This window comes from Ambystoma mexicanum, chromosome 4p (assembly GCF_040938575.1).
Source record: "Ambystoma mexicanum isolate Mex_15411 chromosome 4p, UKY_AmexF1_1, whole genome shotgun sequence".
Lineage (NCBI taxonomy): Eukaryota > Metazoa > Chordata > Amphibia > Caudata > Ambystomatidae > Ambystoma > Ambystoma mexicanum.
In genome coordinates this window covers 280,436,545-280,449,065 of record NC_090927.1, presented here as the reverse complement: position 1 = coordinate 280,449,065, position 12,521 = coordinate 280,436,545, and the positions used below count along the sequence as shown (strand labels likewise).

General features: G+C 46.7%; 1 protein-coding gene across 1 annotated transcript in view; it reads left to right on the top strand.

The window, feature by feature from the left end:
* Positions 1-12,521, top strand: part of LOC138453202 (adhesion G protein-coupled receptor F5-like) — a 1,258,340-nt gene that overhangs the window by 233,619 nt on the left and 1,012,200 nt on the right. The gene's annotated exons all lie outside the window — the stretch shown is intronic.

Sequence of the window (12,521 nt, the reverse complement as noted above, 5' to 3'; positions counted from 1 at the left end):
GTTCCGAACCCCGGCCCCTAAGGGGAAAAAAGACATAAGCATTAGCGCTTGCTGCAAAAAGACAATGAACATTATTATTTAGCTTGGACTTTTGAACTTGCAACAGAACTTTTACAGAGCCTTACCTGAATAGTCAAGCTTACCTGAACTCCCATCAATCCTCAATCCAGTGAAGCAACTGGGTTCAACGCGCCCCTGCATCAGAAGCAGGATGGAGAGCTCATCCTTCCTGACCCTAAGGTGAGACTTCACGGGGAATCGTGGAAGGGTATCGTGGAGGGGTGGAAGAGAGTGGGAGGCTTGAGCATAACTCAGTCAGTAGGTAATACTCCCTTTTCACGCACAGGGGAATATTACTGCGAGCCGGAGAAGCCAGAGTAGAGGGCCCTTCCTGTCCATCTTCAGAGTCCTGCGCTTCACCATTGAAGAAGCATCAGCACTCGAAGCCAGACCTGCGCCTCCGTGGGAATCAGGTGAGCGTTGCAGAACGCTAAGCCTACCCACAATTTCCCACCCGGGCGCTATGGAGACTCCCGAGACTGACCAGCTGGCCCAGCTTTTGGGGGGATTACGGGCGGAGGTGCACTCAGCCCGCCAGGAGACTAACGCTCTCAAAAGAGAACTGATCTTATCCAAGGAAAGAACAGATGACCTAGCCAAAAGGTTATTACAGGCCCAGGCAGGGCACACTCCTTTACCTAATTCCGGAGAAATTCCCACATCAATGGGTTTGAGTAACCCGGTACAAATTAATCTACCTGGACACATGCCTTTGGCCTCGCCTGAACGTTTTGCGGGGGACCCCAAGAAATATGCCGTCTTTATGAACCAATGTCGTTTACACTTTCTATGCAGACCCGGAGCCTTCCCTAACGACCAGTCAAGGTAGCCTTTATACTATCTTACCTCAGTGGCAGTGCTGCCGATTGGTCTATTCCATTGGTAAATCAGGAAGATCCCATTCTCCAGAATTTTCAGGGCTTCCAGGCCAGCATGGAAAGATTGTTCGCTCGACACTCTCAAGGACAGGCCCTTGATAACGAACTGCTATCCTTACGACAAGGTAATCAGGATCTTCTGTCCTACATAGCCACCTTTAACAGACTGGTTGTGGAAACTGGATGGCCAGAAAGCAAAAGGATCACATTGTTTCATCGAGGCCTGCGCGGAGAGCTTAAGGATGTTCTAGCTCAGATAGTAAACCCACCCCAGGTCTGCTCAGACTACATTGACTTGGTGGTTCAACTTGATCACAGACTTCAAAATAGAAAAGCAGATCGGTTCAAGTATGAAAACCGAGCACCGATCAAAACCCACGCTAACTCCAAGAGTACCGACGTATCTGAACCTATGCAAATCGGTGGTGTTAAAGTACCATTAACGCAGAAAGAACGAGAGAGAAGGCGGCAAATGCAACTTTGTCTGTATTGCGGGACTGCCGGTCACTTTCTTCGAAATTGTCCAGTTAAACCACTTAAGAAGGTGGTTGGAGCTACTGATAACGAATTAGTGACACCTGATTCCGGAAACGCCCTAGCCCGGCAAGCGTAGGGGTCCGCTTGCCGAGTTTGAAAACTAACTCTTTGACCTCGCATTTTGTCATGCCAATGGTGCTCGTGGACCCAAAACAGCCTCAGCAGTTGCATGCTATAAAAGCAAACATTGACAGTGGAGCTATTGGAAATTACATAGACCGTGAATTGGCTTCCAGGATTAAGCTTCCTCTCCGCCCGAAAGTAACCCAAGATGTCATTACTACAGTAGATGGAACCGAAATAGCCTCAGGGCCTGTAACGCATTCCACTGTTGAAGTGACACTGGTGGGTCAGAATGGACATCGGGAAGCAATCGTGTTTTTAATGTGATCAAGGCCCCACAATTTTAAGTTATTCTTGGAATTCCTTGGTTAGAAACACATAATCCCAGAATTGACTGGCGAGCAAAGAAGATAAGTTTTCCTGATTGTGAACCAACTTGTTATCTAAGAAATCCAGCTATGGGTCTAGCCTCAGCAACTTCCACCCCTGTACAGCTACCGTCAGAATACCAAGAATTCCAAGACGTTTTTCAGAAAGAACAGGCTAACACGTTACCTCCCCATCGGTCTTATGATTGCCAAATCGATCTGGTACCCAATGCTCAACTACCTTGTAGTAGGATTTATGCTCTTACGGAACCTGAGAACCTGCATTTGCGTCAGTATTTAGATCAGTACCTAGCCAATGGTTTTATTCGCCCGTCCAAGTCTCCTGTCTCTTCAGCTCTGTTATTTGTGCCGAAAAAAGAAGGCGACCTTAGAACGTGTATAGACTATTGCGCCCTAAATCAAATAACGATTAAGAATCGTTATCCTCTGCCCTTGATCCCTGAGCTTATCGACCTGGTGAAAGAAGCTTGTGTGTACACCAAGTTAGATCTCCGAAGAGCTTATCACCTGGTGCGCATAAAAGAAGGTGACGAATGGAAGACTGCATTCCGCACCAAGTTTGGGCTCTTCGAATATCAGGTGATGCCCTTTCGGTTTGTGCAATGCACCTGCCGCCTTTCAGTACTTTATGAATGATGTTCTTCGGGAACTTATCGATGTCTGTGTCATTGTTTACATTGACGACATCCTGGTGTACTCTTCTTCAGAATCTGATCACAGAAAACATGTTAGGGCAGTTCTTGAGAAACTGCGCCAGCACAGACTATTTGCAAAACTCGAAAAATGCGTTTTTCATACCACAGAAGTTGAGTTTCTCGGATTCATCCTGACACCTCAAGGAGTCCGAATGGACTTGCGAAAGGTGGACGCCATCCTCAAATGGCCATCTCCAAGCTCGGTGAAGGGAGTTCAGAGCATGCTCGGCTTTGCCAATTTCTATCGAAGATTCATCCCGGATTTTGCCCGAACAGTCCAACCCATCACCGCTCTCCTAAAGAAAAACAAACGCTTCGAATGGACTCTTGAGGCCGAACAAGCCTTCCAGGACCTGAAAACCAAATTCACCTCTGCACCTGTATTGAAGCACCCGCACCCAGATCTCCCGTACATAGTGGAAACCGATGCATCCAGTTCGGCCATGGGAGCTGTCCTGTCGCAAAGAGACCCAAAAACTAACCAACTACACCCAGTGGCCTTTTAGTCCAGAAAATTTTCTCCTCCTGAAATCAACTACGCAATTACCAATAAAGAGTTACTGGCCATCAAATCTGCTTTCAAGGCTTGGCGTCACTACCTTCTCGGGGCAAGACACACCATCACCGTAATTACGGACCACAGAAACTTACAGTATTTAAAAATGGCCAAAGCTCAATCTTCACGACAACTCCGCTGGGCTCTATTCTTTGCGGAATTTGATTTTGTAATTACCTATCGCCCTGGCTGCAAGAATGGAAAAGCGGACGCCTTATCCCGGATTGGCATGGAAGAACCTAATTCGAGCTTAGAACCTGTGCCCATCATACCTGAGCAAAGAATCTTAGGCTTAACCTCATTGCACACTATTGAGGACATCCAAACGCAAGTAAAACAACTTCTAGACTCTTCAACCTTACTGGAATGGAGTCAGAAGGGTCCTCATTACACCGTTAAGGATGACTTACCCTACTTCCAGGAGCGGTTGTTTCTGCCAAGTAAAGAATTGCAAGAACTTGTTATTGCCCATCATCATGAATCTTTAATGTAAGGACATCCTGGTATCGCTAAAACGGAGGAAAAAAATTAAACGTCACTTCTGGTGGCCTTCTTGGAGAAAAGACATAAAGTCTTTTGTTCTGTCTTGCGGAATTTGCGCCCAAAACAAGGCTCAAAAGAAAAGGCCAACCGGCCTACTTCACTACTATTCCACCGGCGCCATGGCACACCCTGTCAATGGACTTTATAACCGACCTGCCTCCTTGTGTTGGTTACAACACAATCCTTCTAATTGTGGACCTATTCAGCAAAATGGCCCACTTTATCCCTTTAAAGGGTTTGCCTTCTGCTTCCACCTTGGCCAAGGAATTCCTGGAGAATGTAGTTCGCATACATGGTTTCCCTTCCATATTAGTCTTGGATCGTGGAAGTCAATTTATCTCCCATTTTTGGAAGAAATGTTGCCAACAAGCACAAATAGATGTGCGGTTATCCACCAGCCACCACCCCCAGACCGAAGGACAAACCGAGAGAACCAATCAGACTCTCGAGCAATATCTTCGGTGCATGTTACACCAATCCGAGTTAAATTGGAAAGACATCCTTTGGATCGCAGAATATGCATACAACAAATCAGTGTCTTCTGGAACCGGACAAACCCCCTTTTATACTTTGTATGGTCACCATCCTCGGACCTCTGACCTAGATCCACCTCTGACCCTGGAAATGCCTGCAGTAAATCGTCTGCATTCCACAATAACCCGAGCCTTCAAAGAAGCTGCAACTCATTTACAGCAAGCCAAGAAAAAGTATAAAGAAAACGCAGATTTGCACCGGAGTAAAACTCTGCCTTACCCAGCAGGAGACCAGGTATGGCTAGCAACTAAACACTTATCCCTCAAGGGCCCGCGAACCTTCAATCCCAGATTCATAGGACCTTATCCCATCAAGGCTATAATCAACCCAGTGGCCTTTAAACTGGATCTACCGTCCAACATGCGTATACATCCAGTTTTTCATGCATCACTTTTGAAGCCCGTACAACCAGGAACCCGATTGTCCAAGCCTCCAGATCCAGTTCAAATTGAAGGGGAATTAGAATTCGAAGATAAAGACATTTTAGACTCCAAGGTGGTAAAGTCGAAACTCTTCTATCTTGTTGACTGGAAGGGATATGGACCTCAGGAGAGATCGTGGGAGCCTAGTAACCATGTCCACGCACCTTGATTAGTACAAAGGTTTCACCAGAGATTTCCGAACAAGCCAAAACCCCCGGAGGGAAGAACCTTGGGAGGGGCCTTGAGGGGGGGTACTGTCATGATGCCTACCTCCAAGGAGCCAGGTCCGACCCAGCAACCCCAGAGGCAGGCATCATTTCCCCCAGGGGAGTGCCAGCGGGCCCAAGCTGGGGCCCTTTGGACGCAGTCCTGGCGTCTTAGGCGCCGGGCTTATGTTGGACCCCTGTCCCGGCACCTTAGGCGCCAGGCTCATAAAGCTAGACATGTCTTCAAGTGTTTTAATGTGCACTTACCTGATGCAGACCATGCTGCCACATCCAGGCCCTCTTGAGGCCTGAATGGAACTACTTTACCTGTGGGATTACTTTCCACCCGGGTGTGGTCGGGGAAGGATACATACCTGATCGGAGGAAGGATACACACTTGGAACTTCTTCCAAAGCTATTTAAACCACACCCGATCAGCAACTCACGCTTCGCGTTGTTCTGCTCCTCGCAGCTGGACACTCACCGTGTCAGCTCCTGCATCTGGACTTCAGCCACGCCTGTCAGCATCCTGGGTCACCTGCAAAGGGAGACAAGAGACCTTACCAGTTAAATCTGCACCACGGAGACATCACCGACGATCCTGAAAAGGAAGACATTATTTTTAAAAGCATTTCGTTGCGATCGCTGCAGCGCTGCATTTCACTCACCTTTCCTGGGTTCCTCCATATTCAGCAGCGATCATCCGGATACACAGCCACTTCTCAGAGCCTAGAGAAAAAGACAAGAATAAGAGGTGAGAGAAGGAAGGGAATAAGACTTACCTGTTGGGTCATTCCCATTTCATTTCGGGTCTTGCCGCTTCCAGGCATTTTCCTGACCCCGGCCCCTATGGGGAAAAAAGACAAAGACATTGAATGAGCATATGCAAAGACAGTTCCCGAGCGCTCATCCAGAACTAACCTGCCATTTACTGGAACTGGAACTGCACGTTTCACTTTGGGTCGGCGCCATATCGCCGGCATTCCGAACCCCGGCCCCTAAGGGGAAAAAAGACATAAGCATTAGCGCTTGCTGCAAAAAGACAATGAACATTATTATTAAGCTTGGACTTTTGAACTTGCAACAGAACTTTTACAGAGCCTTACCTGAATAGTCAAGCTTACCTGAACTCCCATCAATCCTCAATCCAGTGAAGTAACTGGGTTCAACGCTCTCCTGCATCAGAAGCAGGATGGAGAGCTCATCCTTCCTGACCCTAAGGTGAGACTTCACGGGGAATCGTGGAAGGGTATTGTGGAGGGGTGGAAGAGAGTGGGAGGCTTGAGCATAACTCAGTCAGTAGGTAATACTCCCTTTTCACGCACAGGGGAATATTCCTGCGAGCCGGAGAAGCCAGAGTAGAGGGCCCTTCCTGTCCATCTTCAGAGTCCTGCGCTTCACCATTGAAGAAGCATCAGCACTCGAAGCCAGACCTGCGCCTCCGTGGGAATCAGGTGAGCGTTACAGATACATACCTGATTGGAGGAAGGATACATACCTGGAACTTCTTCCAAGGCTATTTAAACCCCACCCGAACAGCCACACGTGCTTCGCGTTGTTCTGCATCTAGCAGCTGGACGCTCACCGTGTCTGCTCCTGCATCCTGACTTCTGCCACGCCTGCCAGCATCCTGGATCACCTGCAAAGGAAGAGAAGAAGAGAACAGGAGAAGGAAAAGTCCTTACCTGCTAAAACCCGCATCCCGGAGACATCTCGCCGACAATCCTGAAAAGGAAGACTTTTATTTAAAAGCTCATCGCGTCGATCGCTGCAGCGCCCCATTCCACTCACCTTTACAGGGCGCCTCCATGTTCAGCAGCGATCATCCGGATTCACAGTCACGCCCCAGCGCCTAGGGAGAAAAAGACCAGAACAAAAGGTGAGAGAGAGAAGGGAATAAGGAAAGCTAAATCTCCATGTTAAGACTTACTTGTTGATTCATTCCCTCTTCATTTCGGGTCCGCGCCACATCCTGGCATTTCCAGACCCCGGCCCCTAAGGGGAAAAAGAGACATCAGCGTTAATGAGCGAATGAAAAGACATTACCAAAAAACGCTCATTAAAGACTTACCTGATTTCTACAAGGATTTCACCTCTCATCTCGGGTCGGTGCCTGTTCCCCGGCATTCCGTACCCCGGCCCCTATGGGGAAAAAGACACTAGCATTAGTACATTAATGCATGGACACAAGGGGAACCTCTTATCAAAAAACTTACCTGGAAGCCAAGCAAGTTTGGTTCTCAGCAATTCGAAAATCCAGTGAAGTAACTGTATACCAACGCGCCCCTGCATCAGAAGCAGGATGGAGAGCTTGTCCTTCCAGACCCTAAGGTGAGACGCTACGAGGAATCACAGAAGGGTTTCGAGGAGGGTGAGAGGGGAAAGTGGGAGGCTGATTGCATTACCCCGCAGACAGTTAATCCCCTATTTTCGCCTACAGAAGGATACTTCTGCGAGCCAGACAAGCCAGATTTGGGGGCCCGGTCCAGTCCGTCTTCCGAACCCTGCGCATCACCTTAGAAGAGGTCACAGCAGCGCGAACCAGGCCAGCGCCTCCGTGGGAGTCAGGTGAGCGTTACAGTTCAACCCCTAGACGAATGTCTAATGCGGCCTCATTGTTCTCCTTGTTGTCATTATGCGGGAACCATTAGGCTTCCTGTTTTCCTGTATTACCACTGGCGGTATTAGCCCTACCGCCGAACTCCTCGGCGCTAATTGCGCCAGATCACGAGTTCGGCGGTAATGTAATTCCCCATTCCCCATTGAGCCCATTCGGGAATGCCCCATTCCCCATTGGGCTCAATGGGGAAAATTCCTGCTCTTACCGCCGGCGGATTTTCCGCTGGCGGTAATAGTGCGAATTTTCAGCGGATTTCCCCCAAGCTCAGAGCTGGGGCGAAATCCGCCGAAGTCCTGATTTGGCGGACCCTTAAATCCGGCGGTAATAGCGCTACCGCCGGATTTAATGGTTACCGCCAAAGTCGTGATCAGGCCCAAAGTCTTTTAATTTCACATATAAAATATAAGCACAGTTTATAAGGGATTTGGACATTTTAAAAGAATTAGCCCTTCACAAACATGCTTTAAATAGGCAGATTTTGCAATTTTACTCAGGAAACAGAAATACTTTTAAACTGGGTTTGACAGCTAATTTCCTTAAGCAGCTGCCAGGCAGGGAGGCCTGGATTCCTCTGAATGCCTGGAGAATCCATGATTTCGGCACACTTTCCTTTCCATTATACTCCGGGAAAATGACTGAATTTTTAAGGGGATTTTCTAGATTTTTCCCTTCTGTGGCCTTGTTTCAGGTAACAGGTGACAGATGACAGGTGACAGCAGTGATTCCTGTTTTTACACCAACTTTGCCTGTGTGTGTGGCAGGGTGTGCAGCTCTTTTGTGGTTTGTGAACCATGCACAATTTTGCAGATTTAGTGCGCACGGGGGTTATCGCCTCCATTTTTGGCAGTTTTCTTTTCCCATTGGCAAAGGGGTACAGTGTGGCGCATAGGCGTGGATAAAAATATTCCACACTAATGTTGTCTCCCCACCTTTATTAGCCAAAGTTTGTATTACATAGTTAATCTCCAATTTTACCCCTCTTCATTTAAAATTTTAAATGGCTCTCCTGATGCATTCATTTATGTAAAATCCATAATGTTAACGCTCTTCCTTTTGCCCACTCCTCATTCTTATTTCATTTGTTCATGTATTCTGTTTTATAAAGTAGGTTTCTGGATTCTCGTTTTATCGTCAGATTTCATCTTTCAGCTTTCTTTTCATCTCCCTTCCTATCGTATTTTACTGCATTCTGACACTTAGAGGCTAATTTTGCTCCATGGCGTAATGTGAATGAAAGTTGTAAAAACCTTGCGTAAGGCCATCACACCGTTTAGTCACACCACGCCATATTTATGTCCATTTGTATGGTGGCGAGGAGGAGCGGAAGGCAATTTGGCTTTCCACTGCCTCCCTATCTCCATCATACAAATGCCTCAGCATTTACACTGGTATGCATTTTCATGCCGGCGCAAATGCTAGGGATACCTATTGAGGCCACAGCCTATGTGTGTGAGCATAAAGCAGCTGACTCCATTGGGATCCATTGTAAACGGTCATGGTCGCGTGGTAGGCAGCATGTACAAGTAAACGCTTGCTGCCATACTTGCATGGCAGTCAGCGTTTCCAATTAAACGCTGCCTACTGCGCGCACATGGTAGGCAGGGTTTAATTGTAATTGTGAATGTACCTGCCATGCAAGCAAAGTAGGCAGTGTTTACTCATTTGCACCGTGGTGTGCAAATGTGCAGAGAAAAAAAGCGCGTCTATACATGTGTATACCACCTTTTGCTCTCTGCATTCATTTGGTGGCAGGGACTTGGCTACTCCTGAGTGCAAATGTACCACGTCCTGTGGCAGGTCAGACTCTGACTTTCAATCTCAATTATGATTTAAATTAAATAAAAGAAATGAATGCCTATTTCCCTATGCTAAGGGTTTCCCTACCCGACCAAAACTAACTAAGGTGCTCGTCAGTTGTCAGTGAGAATCAAAATCCAAATCGGTCCACTGTCCCAACTAACGTTGTCTAACCCTGCCACTATTACAACAACAAAAAACAGGATAAAGACTCCCCTCTCCTGTAGGCTGGTTAGTCACCAAGTTTGGTTCAGTAAATCATTCTTAATCAGTTCTTGGTAACTACTGTTATTAAATCCCACAGTTCAGATACTGGGTTCTTCCAATCTCCTCTTTCACATGATTAATCTTTTGTTCCTTCTTGTCTTCGTCTTGTCTTATTTTACTTATATTTATCCTTCTCCACTCATAGGATAACTTGTTGGAAGATGGGACTGGTGAAGTTGATAATCTGGGTGGAAGTGCATGCATAGGTGAAGGTTTGAGGCCCTGGATCAGAAAGCGACCGCCCAATCATCATTTCTCAATGCCCTTACCAGCAAATTAGATTGGCTGGTTTGGAACCTTCCTGTATTACTGAATTCTGGTCATAATGACAATGTAGAAATTAATGTGGCAACTGCCACTTCTTCTCATCAACCAACCTATAGTGTGCCACAAACTAGGACAGAGGATCTGTCATGACCCTTGCCCCTGGCCCTCACTGGCAAGTCAGCCTTCCAGTTAGGGCCAGGTCAAAGGCCTTAAAAGCTCATCCATGACTCTCTTAGAGTCAGTCCTGGCGCCTTTGGTGCCAGGCTCATAACCATCATGAAGACCAACATTAGAATGGGGCTATTTACTTGGGACTATTTAACTTGTGGGGGGTTCAGCCAACATGGAGGCACACACAAAGTTCAGTTACAAGGAACTGAGCTATGCGGTCTAGTCTTTTGGGTGTGGCAGGCCTGGGACTACTTTACCTGGACTACTTTGGGTGTGGCAGGCCTGGGACTATTTTACCTGGACTACTTTACCTGAGACTATTTAAACCACACCCAAACAGCAGAACATGCTTTGCGTTATTCTGCTGTGGGCAGCGTAACGCTCACCGTGTCCAGTTCTTTGATGCCAGCTTACCTGAAACCAAGGACCTGCAGAGAGAGAAAGAACACTACGAAACTTACATAGAACAGTATCCTGTCTTCAATCCATCGCTGACTTCAGTTCCACTCACCTGAAGGTACGAACTCCATCATCCGGCACCGCATGCATCCTGGAATACCATAACCTGGAAAGAGGAGAAAGAAAGACAGCATTAGTAAGCGTTTACTCACGTTTCCTCCCGAATGAAGAAAGCCACACAATTCTTACCTGGGTAGTCATCTCCTGGTCAGTATCATTGCTGGAACATTTCGGCGAGGAACATAGCATTCTGCAAGGAGAGAAAAGACACAGGTTAGCAATATAAAAAGCAAAACAGCGCTGCGCATCGTGCATTGCTCACCGGACAGCATTGCGCACACCGCGCTTTCACCTACCGGCCCATGCGCATCTTCAAACTGCATGACAACACCAAAATACCTTTCCATACCTAAAAGGAAAGAAGCAACATAAGAACTGTATATAAATACTGTAAAGCAGCAAACCTACAGAGTCGCAGCAGGCCTGGATTCCCACAGGGGGGCTTGCACCAGTGAAGTAACTTAGTCGCTGCTCGCCCCCCACATCTACGCGCCCCTGCCATGAGGAGCAGGATGGAGAATCCACCTTTTACAATATTAAGGTGAGGAAGGAGTTGAGGCCAATGGAGGTGGGAAAACATAAAGACAATCTGGTATTGAATCCAGCTCTCCTATATTGCAGACCCATCTTTAACCATAGGCCTTCCCAAGGGACCGGGAGAGGGTTCGAGAGTGCAAATCATCCAACCAGGGCTGAGTGGCATCCCCGTGGATACCAGGTGAGCGTAACAGGATCCAAATAACGAGATCTCACCCTTCCCTGAGTCTGTCATTGAAGTCACTGTTTCCTAATTCGCTAGGCAAAAGAGAAAAATAAAGCGGAACAGAAAACGCACATCCATAATCTCTAATGTGCCTAACCCCAATAATAACCAAAAGAAAAAAACTAAAAATATGCCTTCACCTATAAAAAAGAAAAATCGAATCTCAAACTAAAGCATTTATTGCAAAAATTGCAAAAGCATCGTAACCAGCTACCAGTCCAGAGATTGATGAACCAGATCCTAAAATTGTGAGTACCAAGGAACCTGGTGACTCCTCAAAGACAGTTCTCCCTCCTGAGTTGACTGTTGCACCACCACAGGGTAAGACAGACAATGATCCTAGCATGCTAATTGTTCCATGTCTGAATGAATGCCCTTCTGATAAAGTTGTTGAGACTGTTAGCTTCACAAATGAAGACCTCATGAATATATCAGTTTATTCTAACAACGACATCTCAGTATTAGAAACTGTTGATCATAGTCTCCGTGCTCAACAATCAATTCCTTACAAACCAAAGCAAACCTTTTGCGTGAACCTAAACATTGGTCCATCTATGTTTAAAACCCTGGATCAAAGACGCAAGGACACACTTGCTCATGCTGTGGCTTTTAAAGAACAAGCAATCATTCACCCTGATTCAATTAGCAATGATTTCTCACTGCTCCAACCTGCTTGTTCCTCAGACTGGAACCCTTCAACAGGCTTTAAGCCTAAGCAACCTGATTGTTCCTTGCACGAGCCGGTACTACTGCATGATGAAATTATACGAATCACCATGCTGGAAAGAGTTTACTTTGATCCACTGCCCAACAGGAAGACACTCCTTACAGTCCTACACTCCTTACTTGCTCTGCAACACATTAGATCATCTGATATTGATCTGGTACGATATCCCATACCATCAAACCAAGACACTGTAGAAGTTAGCATTCCTTCAAAAATCGTTAAGAACTTAGTTTGGAAAGGAAGACACGAGTTACATACCAAAGGCTTGCGTCTTGAAGCTTTGAGTCCGTCGCCACCTATAGAACTGCCCCCGAATTCACTGAATCAACCCCAGGGCCCTTTAAACCCAGAAACACTACTAACTTCTAAAATAAATCAACAAACCTGCTGTAATTGCAAAACAAATCGGCAATCAGCTCCGCAGATACGAGCCAAATCCAAATTGTTTGGGTTTCTGAGGCAATGGGTAATACCAACAATCTTCCAACCAAATAACACATTAAGACA